Source organism: Nannospalax galili, unplaced genomic scaffold (assembly GCF_000622305.1).
Source record: "Nannospalax galili isolate Female #2095 unplaced genomic scaffold, S.galili_v1.0 scaffold31, whole genome shotgun sequence".
Taxonomy (NCBI): Eukaryota; Metazoa; Chordata; class Mammalia; order Rodentia; family Spalacidae; genus Nannospalax; species Nannospalax galili.
In genome coordinates this window covers 6,387,639-6,407,710 of record NW_008332149.1, presented here as the reverse complement: position 1 = coordinate 6,407,710, position 20,072 = coordinate 6,387,639, and the positions used below count along the sequence as shown (strand labels likewise).

Below are 20,072 nucleotides of genomic sequence, written 5' to 3'. Positions count from 1 at the left end.
GCATGTGCCGCCATGCTCTGTTGTATTTGAGCCTTACTCCAAGCCCGGGAAGAGGACAGGCCGGTTTCTTTTGTCCTCAGTTCCACAAATGAAAAAAATGAAGCCCAGGTGGTTATAGGGACTTTGTCAATGTTGCACAATCAACTCAAAGCTGCGCTGGAGCAAGTGCTGGCCTCCTTCTGTTCCTTATCTCAGTGGGAGGGTTATGCCTAGAGAGGGCCATTCTGACAGGGCTTTAGAGCAGGAGTGATCTTGTGGGGACCCTCATTTAAGTCCCTCATATTTAGATGAGTGAGCCGAGGACTGGAGAGAGTTATGTGTTGTTTAAGTTCATAGAGCCAGTGAGGGAGAGCTTGGGAGCACCCACCGAAGGATCATTCCTACGGCTGATGGTGTGAAATGGCTGAGGATGTAACAGCAAAGATGAGACCTACACGTATCTCCTTCCTAGAAGCTGCAACAAAGCATGGAATTCTTTAATTCTACTGCTGTAGGATGAAGAAGAAAATATTATAAAAACTAAAAACGAGGGGTTGGAGAAATGGCTCAGTGGCTAATGGCACTGGTTACTCTTCCAGAGAATCTGGGTTCAATTCCCAGCACCCACATGGCAGCTAGCAACCATTTGTAACTCCAGTTCCAGGGGATCCAACACCCTCTTCTAGCCTCTATGGGCTTTGTATGACGTGGGTACATGTGCATGGAGACAAAACACTCATAAACATCAAGGAAAAATGAATAATTTAATTTAATTTAATTTAAAAATCCCCCAAAAAACCTAAACATGAAAAAAATAACCATACATGCTAGAAAATGTGGAAGAGGACATGGTCGTTTGGAGAGGAGAGACTCTGGAATCAGTTGATCTACCACAACTTGGCTGGTTGACCATGGCCCATGACTTCATCCCTCAGTTTCCTCCTCTCTGTATGGGAATGATAACGTGTTGAAAGGTGAAAGGCACCCGAAGGGTTTGTTCAAGCCTGGGATGCAGTGAGCAGTTGGTGAGGGGAGCGAGGGTCACTCTTGCTGTCACTGCTTACCACCATAAGGACCGAAACCGCTGAGCCTCCCTTACCCGTGTCTCCTCCCGTGTCTCCTCCCCTGTGTCTCCTCCTGTGTCTCCTCCCTTGTCTCCTCACCCGTGTCTCCTCCCGTGTCTCCTCACCCATGTCTCCTCCCGTGTCTCCTCACCCGTGTCTCCTCCCGTGTCTCCTTACCTGGCTCTGTGTCTCTGGTGCCCCACCATTGTCAGACCGGCACTGGGTAAAGGCACACCGGGTTGAACTCAGGACGTGCTGCTCCACTGTCATGTGGGACCTTGCACTTGTGTCAGTTCTCTAGATACAGCATCTTACTTGAGTTCTGCCTGGTGTCCTTGGGGCAGGCAGGGCACGTGGTCCCATGACATGCCTGATGTGACTGCAAACGTCACGGCTGAGAACACAGGACCCGACTCTCCAGACTTTCTGACCACATGGCTGCCACATGAAAACCATCCCCTAGGAAGTAGGCCCCCAGAGGGACATCGGTGTCATCAAATCCCAGTGTTTCTAGCCCAGAGATTCAGAAAGGGCTTCAGAAAATGGCTAGGCTAGCCTGCCCCTGCCCCCTATCAACCCAGGGTTCTTATGGTTCAGCATAAAGGACCCTGGGAAGCACATGGCTTCCAGTGCATTTCAGGCAGGTTTGCCAAGGGTACTAGGAGAAGTGGGACCCAGCAGTTCTACCTGGCTGAGGAAGACACTCAGGATCGGCACCTGAGTGACACTAGGGCCTGACCCACAGTCTCACTGACAAGTTTATCACCAAGCTTTATGGCTTCCAATATTTATAGCTTCCAAGCTCAGTCACTGCCGAAATCAGCCTGCTCAGAAACAAACACATAGCAAAGCTGTGACCCAGCAGCCTGAGTTGGGACAGGCGACCCACCCTGGGCAGAGCTGGCACTGGCGAGGCCACAGGCTGAAGTCAGGTGCATTTGTGGTGAGACACATACTTGACCTTCTTTGTCCTTGTCTCTACGTTGGAGCTTGAGGGTCTGGGAAGCTGGGAATCGAGCTTGGGGGAGGATTGAACTTGCCGAGTTCCTTTGGAGGGTGTAGGAAGCAGATGTCTGAAGTCATTCATCTGGGACAAGTTGACATAGGCCAAGGGTATGAGATGTCCTGATCCCAGGCTTCCCTTGGGAGCTCAGCCTGAAGTGCGGAGCAAGAATTTAAGGCTCTCTTGGCTTTCAGTTCATGAGCAGAGAAGCTGGAAGAAGGCCGGGTCAGGACCCGAGGATCTAATTCAGTTCACCCCACATGCCTGTTCCTCTTGTTGCCCTTCCCTCTATGTGTGGCCAAATAAAAACCTCGGGCTCCTCAGACTGCTCTAGGTGTGACCCAACACTGCAGTCCATCTATTTGTGGCTGTAACAAAGCTAGGCGCAATGACACCCCTTCCCAGCTGAGCTTGGTAAGTGCTAAGAGTGCTAGGTGGGAGCAGTCCCTCCTGCTGTCTGATGCTTCCAGGACATGGACCTTTTCTTCCTGCTGACTGTCCCTGCAGCCAGCTCACCTCAAGCCCCTGTCCTAGGAGAAGGGAAAAGAAGCCAGATTAGCAGAAAAGGGGAAAGGGGTCTGGGAAGCTGGGAAAAGAGCTTGGAGGAGCATTGAACTTGCCGAGTTCCTTTGGAGGGTGGCTTAGGTAAGCACTTGGGTCAGGCCTGAAGCTTTCGTCCTCCCAAGTTCTCACCTGACTCTCACCCTGGATCACCACAGCCACTTTCCCAGTGACCTGAGTCTCCTCCTCGACCTCCTGCTGGAGTGAAGACCTCACACCAGCCCTTTGCATCAAAGAAGAATAATTTATTTTTTCCTTTTTCTCTGTGAGGATTTGGTTCTCAAATGCAGTCCTTTTCTTTCACCCCCCCCCGCTCCTTTTCCCAGCATACACTAATGCTTCTTACTAAAATTTGCTCTCAACTTTTAATTATAACAGTATAAACTACTGTGATGCTATTAAATGAACACTGAAAATTCTCAGGCATGGAAGGTGAAAGGCATTTAAAAATATTTTATTTATTATTTTTATTTTACGTGTAGGAGTGTATTGCCTGATGTCTGTGAGTGCACCCATGTCATGCAGTGCCGTAGAGGTCAGAGGAGGGCATTGGATTCCCCTGGAATTGGAGTTAAGGATGGTTCATAGCTGCCATGTGGGTGCTGGGAATCGAACCCTGCTCCTCTGCAAGAGCAGTCAGTGCTCTTAACCTCTGAGCCATCTCTCCAGTCCCAGCGAAAGGCATTTTTAAGAAGTTAATCATAGGACTGGATGAGTCTGTGCATCTGGGAAGCTCCAGGGTCTTGGGGGAGCAGTTGTCACTTACGTCATATCCAAATTTCCATGACACATGTGTGTGTCATTGCAAGGTTCTTCTGGAGTAGTGCTACTTAAATAGTACCTACATTTAGGACATTAGTCCCAGAAAGCCCTAGATTTAATTCCCAACTCTGTACTTACTAATTTTATGATGCAAGCCAATCTATAAACCTCAGTGCCAGAGTCTGCAGCTTCAAGTGAACGAGAATAATGCCTACCTCAGAGCTACAGAGTTTCAAAGTGGATCAGGAATGGCTATGTAACAGCCAGCCACCCTATGTCAGTGGTGACTGAGTATTTTGAATGTTTCCGAGTCTTGGCTAGGCCATTCCTTTGAGTTGTAGGTCTGGTGGGCACAAGCCCACTTGGTGAATTTCACATAGGCCCAGGACTAAGTGGCAGCAGCTGCCTGTAGGATTCTTCTGGCATCAGTGACAAGATGCAGAAGAGAGCCAACCTCCTGCTCAAGTGTGTTCCAAGTCCCTGCTGCATCTTATTCACTAACATTCCATTGACTAGAACATGTGCCAGGGCTGAGCCCAATGACAGAGACAGGCAAGTGTACTCAGTCCACAAGTAGGTCATGGTGCACGTCTTACATGGGTCCAGGCTCCTTTCTTTCTGCTTGAGCACTGTGAGCATGTAGTGCGCTATGTACATGTAGGCAAATCAGCCATACACATAAAATAAAAATAGTAAGTTTTTAAAATGTGGATGGTGCCTAAGGAAGGATATTTGAGGTTGTATACACACACACACACACACACACACACACACACACACACACCCCAAATCATCATCCATCTACCTTTAATTCTTGCCATTGGGTAGTTAAGGATACAGAGTCTAGATGTTCAAAGCAGAGCTGTACTCCCAACTTTTCCTTCCAGATTATTCTAAAGCTCCTTGGTGGGCATTTGAAGCTGGAAGGGGAAAGCTGTTTCCTTTGAATTCCTCTTTCCAGCCCCTTCCTGTGCACCCCCACCCCCATCCCTATGACTCAGGCAGACTTGCTATTCAGTGTGAACCTACTGCCAATGTCTTACTAAAATATTGAAATCCTCTCATACCAGATGGTAAAAGTATGAATCAGCAAGTCGTCAAAGCAGCCAGTAGCAGTGTCCCCAACAGCCCAGGGGATGTGGTCAGGGCAGAAAAGGCCAGAGGGGATGAGGACTTGAAGCAGATAGACAGTGAACATGATGACACACCTGTCAACTGCTCTGGAACAGCCAGTGGTGTGGAGGTAACAGCACGGTGGCAAGCAGGTGGCCCCTGTGCCAGAGGTATTCTATGTCCAGACCATGTGACAGCCATGTATGTTCTCAGGAATGATGTGTGACCAGGGTGTCAAGCAGCTGTTGTGGCAATATAGCACCAAGTTCCAAGGAACTAGTGACTGTTACTTTGATGGAAATGGCCTTGGAAGAGTTTGTGTCAGCTTTCATGGGCAAATGTGGCTCAAACAGAGGTTTCCTAGCTAATGACAGTCTGAACAAATTAAAGAAACCTCCACATGAATGAGTTGCTAAGCATTACATGGATTCTATGAGGTGTTCCATGATGTTCATCACGAACAAGCTTTCGCCTTACTAGTATATCCATGACTATGTAAAATCACTCTTGACAAAAATACTTGATACAACTTAAGGGAAGAAAGATTTATTTTGGTCAAAGTTTTAGTCCATCAGGGAGGGGAAAATCCAGTGGCAATCATGGCAGCCAGAGCATGTGGCTGTGACTCCTCACATCATGGTGATAGACAGGAAGCACACAGCTCAACAGGAAGCGGGGCCTGACTATAACTCTCAAAGTCCAGACCCCACTGGTGTATGTCTGCCAGCTAGGCCCCTAGTCCCAAAGGCTCTACAACCTCCGAAAATACCACCACCACTGCAGATCATGTGTCCAAACATGAGCCTGTGGGGGGACAGTTCAGACATAAACCGTAACAAGTAGCTTTGTTCACTTTGAGAACAGAAGATTATAGCCCCTAAAATTTTGATGGGTATATTAATGAGTTGTAGCCTGGGTTGTCTGTTCTTAGTGCACACCCTCACCTTGGGGGTCCAGTCCATCCACAGGCCCTTCCAGTGTCTTCTCATTATGGTACTTACTCAGCAACCTGCTTTTGTATTTGCTTAGGCCTCAGGCTGGGGCACCTGCAGAACTCTCAGGTTTTTTTGTCTGGCCCCAGTGGGACCTTCTGTGACAAAGCACTTAGATGTTTCTATGTTGTGTACATCTTGAGTCCTATAATAGCTAACTTTATGTATCAACTTGACTGGGCCACTGAATGCCCAGCTATGTCTCAAATACATTTCAAGTGTTGCTCTGAGGATGTTGTTCCTAAGATTAATACTTAAATCAATAGAGTAAAACAGATGGCCTCCCCCATGTGCTAGACCTGTTCTAACTCCCTGAAAGACTGAATGGATCACAAGGACTGATCATCACTGAGTCTGACAGCCCTGTCTGAGCCATACGGGAACAGGGGTTGGGTTCGGTGGGTGCTGATTTAGGTTGCTTTTTCCAAAGATTAGAAGCTGAATATCAGAGCTGCTAATCTATTACTGAGTGGCTCCTGGCTCAACCCACATGAAATTAAACCCATAATTGAAATGCAGAGATTGTTCTGGACAGGAGGGAAGGCTTAGCTCCTTTCTCAGGGAAAAGAGAGCCCCAAGGCCTGCTCGATAAAGAGGTTAGAATGGTGGTCTGTTGGGGTGCTGCAATCTGCTACAAGGTGATAGGTGACAGAGTCCCTGTCACCTTAGGGCTTACAAAGATATGGCAACCTGCATGGTGGCGAACAGGCCTCAGATAGGCCCTCCTCTGGCCTCCATTCCCATAGGCAGCCTTCCCTGAAGGCAGGGCCCCCAACTCCTGCTTGTATAGCTGCAATCTCCCCTAAGCCTAGGGTGGCTGCCTATTTTCTGTTCTGTCCCTGGAAATCCTGTATCCGCAACAGGAGGAACATGGGGACCAAGAGATCCAGGAGAGAAGGCTGCTTGGGAATTTCTCAGTCTGGAGGATGCCTGCTTTTACCAGACCCATGCCAGCTCCAGGGTGCCTAGCATGTGACCAAAACCTGGGGAACCCCACAGAAGGATCACCTCATGGGAGGGGTTAGTGGTATGGAGTGATTAATTTCAGGAGGGTTGTTTAAGGCCATATCCTAGCTCTAACTCTTGTGGCTATGGGACCCAGGCAAGGCACTTTACTTCCTTTATGCATCATCTGCTTAGTCTCTGAAATGAGAAGAGTAATAATGGTTCCTGTCTTTGGAGGTAGCTCCAACTAAATCATTAAGGTTTAGAGTAAATTAAGCTCAGAAGGCCTGGAATCAGGCTTCTCATAGGCACCAGCTATATAGACTGTGGTATCATAAGGAATTGTGCTTAACTATAGAGGGGGCCTGTGGTCTCTATTAAATGAGATGATGTGTGTGGTGTTACCTGGAGTGGGATCTGGAACAGTTTTCTGAATTCTCATTCCTTCTTCTTTTATGGTTGGCCAGTTGTTTCCATACTCATCATTAATCAAGAAAACCATGGAGGTGAAATTAGGAGTAGAGACAGTCTGAGATAACGTGGCCTTGTCTCAAGAGGCCTCGTGGTTGGAGATAGCCCCGTATGATCTCAGGGCTGGAAGTGAGGCTGTTGCCCAATGCTAATGGTCGTGGGCTCTGCTGGCCTTGTAGAGCTGTCTGCTCTTTCCGTCATGATCCCCAGGAAGAGCTCACACAGTAGAGCTCCATCTGCCAGCTGTGGTCACACCATCAGTTCCAGATAGGTGCCTGATTTTCAGCTCTCCCTTGCTTAGAGTGCGCACCTCTTCCTCCTGACCTGGAGGATCTCTTTGCTTCCATTTTTGTTTGGGTGCCTTGAATTCTTAATGTTATATCATTTGGTTGGGCCATGGGAAGCCCAGATACTTAACTAATCATTACTCTGTGTGAATCTGTGCCAGTGTTTCTGGAGGAACTAATCATTGAAACAAAAAAGGCTGCTGTTCCTGGAGTGTAAGAGAACATCTGCCTCAAGTCTCCGCTTGCCACTCAATCTGAAGACTTTAAGACTTCACCTACACAATCAGGCATACTAATTCCTTATAATCAGTCTTGTCTTTCCTCTACATAGACATCCTATTGGCTGTTTTTCTGGAGAAACCTGCTGACCCAGTCCCTTGCTGGGGGAATCTGGGATCCTCCTGGTAGGCCCATAGTCTCTCCATTTCTCCCCTTCAGAAAAGGCTCCTCCAGGGTATTAGGGCTTCAGAGGGGCCCATCTTTGACAATCCTATGCTCATGAACTTCTTCACTTGTGGCTACCTGAGTGTCCTGGGAAATCTGCTGGCATCTATGGGAGCACACTGCCAAACCCGCTCCCTGGCTCCATTCACTAAGGGGACCCACAAACCCAACAAGGGAAACACATTGGCTGACTTTGACCTGCTGCCTGATTGGCAGGTCCTGCATGGAGGGGCAGTGGGGCCTTTAAAGAAATGATGACCTCGATTCAGAGACAGTGTTTGTTGAACTGAAGCTTCAGCCAGTTCTCTTTCCTCATATGAGTGGAATTTCTATTTGGGATTAAGTTTTCACTGTGCTGAATGCGTTAGTGGGTTTCTGTTTTTTGTCATTAGACAGGGGACATAACCTTCACTGGCGGTCTGTGGAGACCTGGACAGCTGGTGTAGTGGCAAAGCACTGGCTGACCGCAGGGGATTAGGGCCAAACACAACCCATTTCACACTGAAAATAAGCTGATTTGTTTTTTGTTTTTAAATAAGCCTTATTAAAAACTGGCTGTCAGTCTGGTAGGATCTGTGGAGAGTGTCACCAGGCGGGTATATGACTTCCCGGGCTTGGCAACCAGCAAAGCTGCCTTCAAATCACCACTTCTTCCTGCTCCAAACTCAGGAATATTCCAGAAAGCTTTGCTGACTAGGGCTAAATGCTATGGTCTCAGGCAGCTGAGGGCCTAATCGTCAAGTTGTAGGGGACGCTGTGTGCATGTAGGTGGGCTGTCCTCTCTGCAGCCATCGGCCTTTCTGTGGCTCCTCATGGCCGTAACTTTTCAAGCCATACACCACAACTTCCCAATTTCATGACCTCACCTACCTCCATCCTCTCCAGCAGTGATTCCACCCTCATTTTAGAATAGACCAGTGGTGACCACAGGGTGTTCTGGGTGGTGTCTGGGAGATGCACAAAGTCAGAACTATTTCTTCCCTTTACAGGTCTCTCAGAGGTATGCAGCGGCTTCCCCAGGTGGGTGACATGTGACAGTATGTGTGGTGACGGATGACGGTGTCCTCCCTCTGAACCAATGGCACACGTGTCTGAGGATTTCTGTACTAGACCCTGTATTTCAGGGACATTCTTAGAAGCAGGTTTATTTAATTTGGACTTTCAAGTTGCATCTGTCTTTCCAGCTTCCTAAATGCTTCAGGAGTCTACACACGCATGAACCACTGTGTAAGAGAGGGGTGTGTGTGCGTGTGTGTGTGTGTGTGTGTGTGTGTGTGTGTTATAGAAAAGGGTTCAGTCTGAAGTAGAGTTACTATGGACATGGATCATAATGGGATAAAATGAACCCCTGTGAAATGGTTTCAGGCTTACCTAGAGTGAGGCTTTTACAGGTGACCCTAAAACTGCATGTTCTTTCTCCTGCTACCAAAAACTTCTGGAAACCTTGGGTGGGGCACTGGCTGGGGCAGTGGGAGGTGAGATTGGAAGCAACTTAAGTTAGAATTAATTCAGAGCAAGGTATCACCAGGCAGTATGTGAGCTATAAAGACCTTTGAGTTCATAAAGTAATTTTATGTTTTATCTGAAAAATGAAGTGAAATTTATTTTTAAATTATATTTATCTATCTCTTGGGGAGGGCAGCTGGGTGAGGGTGCAGACTTGTGAATGTGCCATGGTGCACATGTGGAGATCAGAGGACAACTTGTGAGAGTCAGTTCCCTCTTTCTACCACATGGATCCTAGGGATTGAACTTAGGTCATCAGGCTTGGCAGCAAGCACCTTACCTGCTGAACCAATTCTCCACCACAAAATCCTCAAAAGGCTTTCTCTGAGAAGTTTCTCCCTCTGGTTTGGGTTCAACAGAAGTTTCAGACTTGTTCTGAAGGAGGGTGTATCCCAAGGGTTTTTGAGCTACTCTTCAGCAGTGCCTACCATAGACGTCTCCCTTGTAGGACTGTCCTACAAAAAAAGGTGGGAGAAATGCACAGAAGTTATTAAGGGTCCTTTTTAATAACAGCAAAACACCCCTGACCAACCACACAAAGCAAAGCTCTGACTTGGAAGCGATTGGACTGTCCATTTTCCAGGACTGGTCAATAAAACTCCAGCCCTTCTGTAGGGATGCCATAGAGCATGAGTGTATAAGTGTATTGCTTGCGTGTATGTAAGTGCACTTGTATCATGCAATGCCTGAGGAGATCAGAAGAGGGTTTCGAATCCCTTGGAACTAGAGTTATGGATGGTTGTTAGCCGTCATGTGGGTACTGGGAACTGAAACCAGGTCCTCTGCAAGAAGAGTCAATGCTCTTAACCACTGAGCTGTATCTCCAGGCCCTATTGTCAAATTGTTGAAAAGCAAGTTTCAGAATAATTTGTACTATAGTTTTGTCTGGTGGGGGGAGGGTGGGAAGTCAGTAGGTGAATGCATTAAAAAACACAACTCACTGATAATACAGAACAAAACATAATCCTTAGAGGGGTGGGATCAGGAGAGGGAAGCCATGTCTATATTACATATACCAATTACATTACATATATTATGTATTATTGTATACCAATAGAATACTTCACACATTATATGATTTGTTGTTTAACAATAAAGTAGGGGGAAACTCCGATTTACTCTGAAGAGGAGCTCGAGTTCTAAGCAGGTTATAATGTTCTGGGGCTCTGTGGATGCCTGCTCCTTTTCTAGGGGTCAAAGCAGGACACTCCACTACTTGACTTTCTACCTCCTTCACCCCCAAGAAGTGCCCTCTCTGCTGAGTATGGTATGGTTAGAGGTGGGGTGAGCTGGGAGAGAGGGCACAGCGCCTGCCAGTCCCTAAAATCCCTCACATTATCTCACATTTCACATTTTCATCCACCTTAGATGCATGGTGCGCGGGTAAAGCAACGAGTTTCACAAGACTGACCTGCCGCTGCTACCTGGACACTTCTGACTGCAACATCTTCCCTTGTGAGAGAGACATAACATCCTAGGTCAGAGGAAAGTAGTCTTTAGGACTCCGCCACTGTCACAGTCCCTGTCCTGAGAGAGTAGCCCCTGCTTCCTGTACTCCCGGCTGAGCATATATTGCAACCTACAGCCAAGGGGACTTAGGTGCCATGAGGGACTCTGGATAACCCCTTCTCCAACTTGGAACAGCTTTCCAGGCTCCTTGAGGCGGGCTTTGGTCGAGAACCTCCCTCTTTCCTGGGCACAAAGTCTTGCCCTGGAGGCTCCCTGGAGAGTCCTACCCAGTGGGAGCAAAGCTGAGCCCTGTCCAGGCAAGTGCTTCAATTGGGTCCCCAGAAACCATTATTAGATATCCCTAAACATGGGGTGGGCCACCCTGGGGGCTGGTGACCAAGTAGGTGCTTGACCTGTGACCTCTGCTTAGAGCTCTGAAGATGAGTTAAGCTTATGTCCATTAAATGCTTGAAAGTACATACTAGTGTGTGAGGGACTGAGGATGGGTAGGGCGGAAGATAGAAGCCAGACTATCATGGAGTGGAAGAGGCTCAGGAACACCTTTGCAAACTTCCAGGCATACAGGAGAGCACAGAGCTCTTGGCCACTTTGTTCCAAATAGGCAGGGAGCCTATGTGGCATTCTCAAGGTGCGGGTGGTAGCCCAAAGACTGACCAGGTGAAGTCCTGCTTTCTCAGACCCATTGGCAGGGCTGTGGCACCCCCAACTATCCTTCCTTCAGGGTAGCGTCTTGGGATGAACTTCAAAGGGCCCTGTCCCAAGGTCAAGGCCTCCTGTTCTAGGGGAGGGATATGGGACCCAGAGGGACGAGCTTTCTGGGATTACCTGGGAGTATGGTTCTCTGCACCGTGTAGGCAATGGAGAGTGGAAAACGTGAGCAAAGAAGACTCCTGGGCCACTCAGGGGACTAGAGACTGGTTGAGGGCCTGTAGGCATCTAACTCTTGATAGCAAGTCCAGTAGAGGTGGGAGGGGGCAGATGCATAACAGAGGGTGACATGGAATCCATGCCACTTGGTCCAGCTGCTCTCCCTGAGCCACAGTCATAGAGCTGACTTCTTGGGTGTTAGATACTTTCCAAAACTCCATACATTTCTTTTTTTTTTGAGATAGGGTCTCATGTAGCCCCAGCTGGCCTTGAATTCACTATGTAGCCTAGGATGACCTTGAACTTCTGAGCCTCCTGCCTTCACATCCTGAGTGCTTGGATTACAGGTGTTTACTACTACATTCTACTTACGTGGTGCTCAGGATTGAACTCAGGGACTTTGTGCATGCTAGATGAAGCCTCTACCGACTGAGCTACAGCCCAAGCCCAACAAACTTTTATCATTGCACTTTTATTTTTCAGAAAGGTCTATTTTACAGAGAAATGATTCTGATAAGTCAGCTCCTCCCTCTATAGCTGCATCACAATCACTCATGAGCTTTGGCAGCCAGCATTGGGTGGGCGGTGTGGCCCAGGACAGAACACGCAGGGTGTATTGGGACTTCCAGGATTTCAAGAACAAGGGGGCAATGGCAGTCTGGATTCTAGAGACTGAGGAAGGATAGACCATTGTGATGAGGCTGTGGGTGATGCTAGCAGCAGCCAGACAAAAGCAGGGTTGGAAGACCCCAGTGCCAGGAGGCAGGCAGAGGTATTGTTCTCCTACATGAGTGTGCAAGGTAGTGGGACTTCCCTGAAGGGCTCTCTGGCTGGCCTGACTAGCAGGAGTTAGGAGGCTCACATCTCATGAGCAGCAATTGTACATTCAATGTACTACCCACAAAGGCCTGGCCTTGGGCGTTGCTCACCTTCAGATTAATTTTGTGAATCAAGGGTTCTGTAAACTGTGGAAAAGGGGCTCTATCTCCATGGTGCATCAGGGAGCAAATGGTTTAAACAAGGTTACAAGATAGAATTTCATTTTTTTCTTTTAGATGAACCATATCTGGAGAGAATGCTAGACTCCAGAGAAGTTCCAAGTTCATCCCCAAAGAAGCTAGTTTTTTTTTTTTCATGGTCCACTATAGCTGCCCAAACACCTCCAATTATGTGTAATTCAAACAGAAGGACCATTCGGGGAGCAGCAGAGCACCCTGTATTTTCATGTCTCCTCCCCCAAAGTCATCTGTGATTTTCTTCTACTTGTATCTCACTGTCTACAGTTTATCACAAGGCTGTAGCACGGGCAGCAGGGGACGCTGCAAAGCGTAGTCTTGTTTTTGAAATTTTGTTTTGTGGTACAGGAGCTTGAACCCAGGGATTTGTACATGCTAGTCAAGGGCTCACCACCGAGCTATACACCTAGCTTTCCTTCTACTTCTTACTTTGAGACAGGGTCTTACTAAGTTTTCCAGGCTGGGAAAACAATCACAAGTTCCAAACTGATCGGAACCTGCGCTTGGAGGATGTGACATTGCCTAGCAGAACCCAGTGGTGATGGAGGAACGGCCATTGATTTAAAAAAAAAAAAAGAATAGGGGTAAGAGGATGGGGTCAAATGAGGGGGCGGGGGGCTGGGGGACAACCTGCAGTTGGGGGGACAGAGCTAGTGTGGGGGTGAGGCTAGGAGTCAAGCGCAGCTGGCCTCTGAAAGGACTTAAGTACGGGTCAAAGAGGGGCTTCCCTGCAGGGCAGAGGCTTCCTGGGTTCCATAGCTTTGTCACCTCTGCCTTCTCCGTTGGACTCAGCAAGAAGCTGACAGCAAAGCAGGGCAGCCCAAAGGGTTACCCGGCCTCTTGATGGGATGTAGAAAGGAAGCCAATGCCCTCCAAAGAGGCTCCACCTGCCACAGGCAAGCAGCCCCTTCCTTCCTGGAGCACCGTTAGCCACAGAGCTAAAAAATGACAGCAGTGTGTCCCCATCCCATTCTGGAAGCAGAAGTCTGAAATCCACATGTTGGCACGGAGGGCACCAGGTAAGAGAGGCTCCTTCAGCCTCCTCCAGCTTCCAGTGGTGCCTGGCAAGTCCTGGCACTCCTTGGCTTGTAGATGCATCACTGTCTCATGGTGACCCCTGTGTAATGTCTTTTCTTCTCCACTTTGTGTATCTCTATCCAAACCACTCTTGTGTCACGAGGACCCTGGTCATTAGGTTAGTCTCCTGAATTTAATGTGCCTTGTCTATATTTGATTGTACCTGCGGAGACCCTGTTACTAAATGAGGCCAAATTATATAGCTGGGATTTCAACCCAGGGGGAACACAATTCAGCATACAACTGGCATTTTCTCCTCTTGGGCTCATGCTGGAGCCAGCCCTGGGCTGTGGAAAGGACTCCAGGCTGACACTAGATCCTGTAGCTCTAACCACTGCAAATCAACAAATCCCACTTCTCCCTAATTTATTAGCTTTGCCTTGATCTACCGCCCTTCAGTGCAGGGTCTGACAAACACATACTGTTTTCCCACTGACTCTCAGCCAGGTACACGGTGGGGAGTCTGGCCAGCTGGCAGGGAGCACACCCAGACCAGGGAGGCTGGTGAATGTGGCCAAATTTTCCCCTTTAATTTCTCTGCCTGGCCATGGAGGCTCATCTGCAAGGAGGCAGGAAGTGGGCTGGCTCTGCAACTCAGGATCTTCCAGCAGTCCACTTCTGTATCCTGACCCTGAGCCTCTCTGTCTAGTTGCTTCATCCTTTATAACAGTCTTGTGTGTATGTGTCTGTGAGTGTGTGTGTGTGTGTGTGTGTGTGTGTGTGTGTGTGTGTGTGTGTGGTACATATGTACATGTGTATGTGCCAAGTGTCTACCTGGCATCTTGCTCCCTCTTGCAGGGGAGGGCTGTGGCAGGAATTGGAGAGGATGCTCCCTAAGCAGCCATGTGGTCCCCAGACCAGGGCTTGGGTTATTATCACTAAGCTTCCGTGTTGCTGACTTCAGTCTCTCATACCTGCTTTTGATGTGGGGTGAAATGGAAATATGACCGATGAGATGTGGCATTTTCTGATGCCATGATACTTATCCAAGTGTGTCCCACTGGCCTGCAAAATCAACCTTGATCAGGAGGCTTCTTAGAAATGCAGAATCTCAGGCCAGGTTTAGGGAATCACAAGTTATAATTCCACAAGCCCCTGGGCATGCATGTGCCTTGAAAAGTACAATAAGAAGCTACAGCTTGGTCATCCCCCAAAGAAAATACAGCTCTTAGGAGTTGCAACTTCCTTTTACTCCAAAATGTTTATCCAGGAGCTGACCAATGTGAGGGGACAAGGCTTGCCATCATATGCCCCCTCTTCATTCCCGGCATGCTCCGCTCATCACGAACCTGGCTTCTGATAATGAGACACCTCTCTGCTATGTGGGGAATGGATGGAAGCCATGTTCGTTTTTTTGTTTTCTGGAACAGTGTTTCCATTTTCAAGGGAGTTGTTGTTAAGGCAAGTTTCACTACTGAGTTTTATCACCCCTCTTCTGCTTCCTGGTGGAGACCAGCCCAGGCCCCAGCATGTATCCTCAGCCTTCCAAAGCATTCCCGCCCTGTCCCCTGCACCTTGCTGCGTCTGTCCAGCTGCGAGGGACTGGCACACAGGCATGCCCTGCCTTCCTTCTTCCCATCTCTTACTTGCTCTGGAGAGAACTTGGGCATGTCAATGGAGATGCAATAAAATTCGATGACAGCCCACGAACTCCTAAATCTTCCAAATTGCCACCTGAACTTCCTCTGGCTCTGTTTGTTGGCATGCCTGAACCCACACTCCCTGAGATCCAGGCCCAGAATGTAAGCCATTGTCTGCTTCCCCAGCCGCTTCAGGGAACACGGGGGCTCCAGGGTCTGTCTCTTCCCAGGGCACCTTCTCAGAGTAGGTGCAGCTAAGAAATGGACCCAAGGTGGAGAAGTGAGAGCTGGCCTGGAATTCTCCCAAGTTCAGCTCTGCCAAAGCCTTCTTCAGTTTCCAGCCCATCAATGGAGGAGCCAGTGAGTATGCAGGATTCCCAAGGCAGGACAGAAGGGGGCTGCCCAGTGCAGGAAAGTGGCAGACAGCTGCTACCTCCATCTCAAGCAGCCCTGAGCTCTGTACAAGATTGCAAAGAGAAGGCCAGACTGTACCTGAGCAGTAGAAATTAGGCCTCTCCCCCCAACTTCAAGCTGAACACAGTGGTTGGAATCCCAGTCATCTTTTCCAGAGACAGGGACACTGGGGGAGCTTCCTTGCTTGGCTGTGATGTGACATCCTGACTGGCCTGTGTTCCCAGGATTTGAGAAGGGCCTTGTGAGATCAAAGCTCTGTAAATGGCTTCTCGCTGGTTCTAGGTATAAAAGCCACCACTTGCCAGTGCTGTTGTAATTTTAGAGAATCTTCCAGTTCACTTGAGAAGCACAGCTGTGTAATCATTTATTTCTTATTAAAGAACGAAGTATTTCTTAAAGTCTCCTCCCCCAGCAGGGCCTGAGTGCCATCACTTTCCCTATACTGATGACTCCCCAAAGTGAGATCCACTGTAGGGATCTCTCAAGAATCAGAAGGCCACTTAGATGAGGACCTTAAGGAATGTGTCATTTACAAAGGACCATTTACAAAGGTGCAGGCAAAAATGGGTACATCTAAAGGGATAAGACAGTGGGTAGCTGGGCTGGTAACTCACTGTAGGGCTCTCACCACCCCCGGGTCTGAGGATGCAAGGGGAGGGTATTACCTAAACCTGGAGGAAGGCTTTTATGAAGAGTAGTGACCTTGAAAGGAGCTGGGGACTTTAGTGAGGGGGTGGGGGTACAGTCAACCTGAGATGACTGTGAAGAAAGGGATAGAGGAAGAATACCCCAGTCTTCCCTTTGACCCTCTGTCCTCTGCCTTGCCCTCCATTGACCAAACCAACCAGGAACCTATAATTCCACAGGCAGTAGAAGGAGCCCATATTGTAGTGCCCAGGGAGAGAAGTGATCTCATGGTCCACAGGGAGAAAGGAACACACAGTGTGCTGCACATAGGGCAGCCTCAGAGGACAGAGAGAAATGGAGGAGAGACAAGACTGGATCTGGGGCAGGTGAGATGGCTCAGAGGGTAAAGACACTTATCACTGAGCTGGGGACCTCATGTGGTGGAAGGAGAGAAACAACTCCTGCACATTGTTCTCTGACTGGCACATGTGTGCTGTAGAGAATTTTACATACACACACACACACACACACACACACACACACACACACACTCCTCACATGAAACAAACAAACATAAATAAATGTGATGAATAAAAAACCCAAGTCTGTATCAGGGAGGGGCTGCTGCCTACCATCTGTACTGCTTTTCCATTTATCTTGTACTCTGCCTGGTTCACTTACTTGACAGTGTAGCTGTTTGGAGGTGGGGCCTAGTGGGAGGAATTTAGGCTTTTGAGGCTGTACTCTGGAAGGGGCTAGTGAGATTCCAGCCCCTTCCTTTTCCTCTCTTTCTCTCCTTTGCTCCCATGAGTTGAGCAGTTTTAGTCTTCCACATTTTCCCCATCATGATATACTGCCTGTCCATAGGCCTTTAAACAATGGGGCCAACTGATCATAGACTAGAACCTACAAAACTGTAAGCCAAAACAAACCTTTCTTCATTATAAGCTAATTATATCAAGTATTTTGTTACAGTAAGGGCAAACTGACTAACACAATCATCCCTATGTATATTGTTATCCTTATATAATACTTAGGACTCTTAAGGTTTTGGGGACAGAGATTGTGTCTTTCCTGAGATTCCTTCATGGTACTGGGCTCCTCCTTTCTATAGCATAATGTGTGCTTGTGTGTGTGTGTGTGTGTGTGTGTGTGTGTGTGTGCACGCATGCATGCACAGGCACCAGCAAGGATAGGTAATGTAGTACCAGATCTGAAATACCAGATCTCAGTGACTTTACATAATGAATGTGTTCTCTTGTTCACATTATTGATCTGTCTTGGTCCATTTTCTGTTGCTTTAAGAGAATACCTGAGACTGGTAATTTAAAAGGGAATAATTTTATTTGCATGGTTCTGGAGACCAGACATTCAAGGACAGGGCCCCAGCATCAGTTTGGTTTTTTGGGAGGGTCTTGTTCTGTGCTATAACATAGTAGAGGGCTAGAAGGGATCATATGGCAAAAGAGGAAGGAAGAAGTTAAGAGAGTCAAACTCCTTTTGAGAACAAGCCACTCTCTCCTTAACCGGCTTCCCAGGACAATCAACCCAAGTCTGTGACTGTGAGAAAGGTACAGATCCCTTTGAAGGACCTGACCACCTCTCAGCATCACCACACTTGCTATCCAGTTTCTTGTGAGCAACCAGAGCACCACCCACAGCAGCTCTGCAGATTGCAGTTGCCTTCAGTGTGACCTGGTGGATGGTTTACTACAATGCCTAACAAGGTTTTGTGGGTGAGCACTAACTCTCATGCTCCAGGGCCTTGCGATGAAGGTGAGACTGACTTGCAAGATGAGATATGCATGGCATTAATGGGGAAGCCACCGTGACAATGACTGCACTGGCTGATAATTTAGGAGGCCGGCAGAGTCCTTACCTGAGCCATTGTCTAGGGCAGTGCAGCTCTGCAATCTCCCCCAGGGTCCTGCTGTGGCCCTCCATCTCAGGGTCAGCTTGTTCAGTAATTCAAATTCTGACATAACCTGCCAGGAGAGAGTTAAAGCAGTCAGAAATAGCAGCTTCCACTATTTTTTAAACTATTTTTATTTTGTGTGTATGAGTGTATTGTCTGCCTGTATGTAAGTGCACCCATGCCATGCAATACCTGTGGAGGTCAGAAGAGAGCCTCAGATTGCCCTGGAACTGGAGTTATGGACAGTTGTTAGCCGCCATGTGGGTGCTGGGATCTGAATCCGGGTCCTCTGCATGAATTTCTGATCCTCCTGTCTCCATCTCTCAAATGCTGGGATCAGGAACATGTGCTACCGTACTTGGCTTGTGTTTTTTTTTTTTTTTAAAGAGCAATGAAATTAATTCCTGGATATGTCTAATGCTTCTTACCCTATTCCTTTCCTTTTCTTCAGAGGGAACACAACCTTGAAAACCTTAGTATAGATCTTTTTGTTCAAGGTTTTAATGTTACTACTGAATCAATGTCCAAGTGATACATATTGTTTTGTGTATCTTTTAAAGAAACAAAAATTCTGAAGCACAAATTATATAGTATCTTTCTCTCAGCAATTCTAGTCTTTTAATGTGTGTATATGCATCTATGTGTGGATATGTATAATGTTAAGAATGGGGAATGTGGGCTGGAGAGATGGCTCAGCAGTTAAAAGCACTGGTTGCTCTTGCAGAGGACCTGGGTTTGATTCCCAGCACCCACATGGTGGCTAACAACTGGCTAACTCCAGTTCTAGGGAATTCAATGCCCTCTTCTGGCCTCCATAGGCATTGCATGCATAGGTGCACTTACATGCAGGCAAAACACTCATACACATAAAATTTTAAAAATTAAAATTAAACACCTTTGCATTTCTGTGTGGCACAGCCACCAGCTTCCTTGGGGCCAGCTTCTTTCCTGGGTAAGTTTGTCCATGCACCCACTGTGCCTTGACTCCCCCCAGGCTTGTTCACCCTCCAAGCTCCCCAACCCTGTCTCTCCTCCTAGAGTGGGTAATGGCCCATTTCTTCTCTTGGCACCCTGGACATCTGGACTGTCCTCTTGGCCCAGGCTCCCCACTGCTCCTGATCCTTTGCACCCAGTCCAACCCAATTCCTCCCTCTAGTCTCAGGGAGCCCTCAGGGTCTGTTCCCTCCCTCACATCATCTTTGCATTTCTAGGCGGCACAGGCACCAGCTTCCTGGGGTCAGCATCTTTCCTGGGTAAGTTCAGCCATGCACCCATAGCACCTTGACTCCCCCAGCCTCATTCACCCTCCCAGCTCCCCCACCCCGTCTCTCCTCCTAGGATGGGCAGTGGCCCATTTCTTCTCTTGGCATCCCAGACCTTTGGACTGCCTTCTTGGCCCAACCTCCCCACTGATTCCTGATCCTCTGCACTCAGACCAACCCAGTTCCTAGTTCTAGTTCCCAGGAGCCCTCAGGGCCTGTTTCTGCCCCCAACCCCACACCTTTGTATGCCTGAGACAGGACCTGCTCCCAGACTAGCTCAGCCCCCAACTTCCTGAAGTAAGCATTTTTCCTGGAGGGATCCAGACCTTAGAAGAAAGCTTGACAGTATCTGATCCTCATCTAACTTGGGCCTCTGTAGAAACTCCTGAGCAACAGTACGAAAGTCATCTGGCCCCTCCAATATAAAATCAAAGGAGAGAACCTGAAGCCTAGACCAACAAGTAAACCACAAAGGCATATAAGTTTACAAAAAGAAGCAGACCTAAACTAAACAAAGGAACACTTGAGTCTCACACAAGAATCAGAAACTACAAAAGAAATCCACATGTCAAACTCAAAGAGAAAAAATAATAACATGAAAAACCCAAATAATATATCCCCACTAAGTACCAACAATCCTGTAGAGGAGTACAATGAGAACCCGCTAGAGATAACATAGAATGTGGAATTCAAAAGAATAATTATAAACATGATCAA

General features: G+C 47.9%; 1 long non-coding RNA gene across 4 annotated transcripts in view; it reads right to left on the bottom strand.

The window, feature by feature from the left end:
• Positions 1-776: 776 nt before the first annotated feature.
• Positions 777-20,072, bottom strand: part of LOC103729296 — a 78,806-nt gene continuing 59,510 nt past the window's right edge. For 2 of the 4 annotated variants that reach the window (XR_607060.3, XR_003848596.1), the window contains exons 6-8: positions 18,058-18,163; positions 9,408-9,582; positions 777-2,576 (exon numbers count right to left, since the gene is read on the bottom strand). This is a non-coding gene — a long non-coding RNA (uncharacterized LOC103729296). Of the gene's footprint in view, positions 2,577-9,407; positions 9,583-10,538; positions 10,602-18,057; positions 18,164-20,072 lie in introns of all 4 variants that reach the window. The other 2 variants (XR_001872314.2, XR_001872313.2) reach the window with 2 other exon arrangements.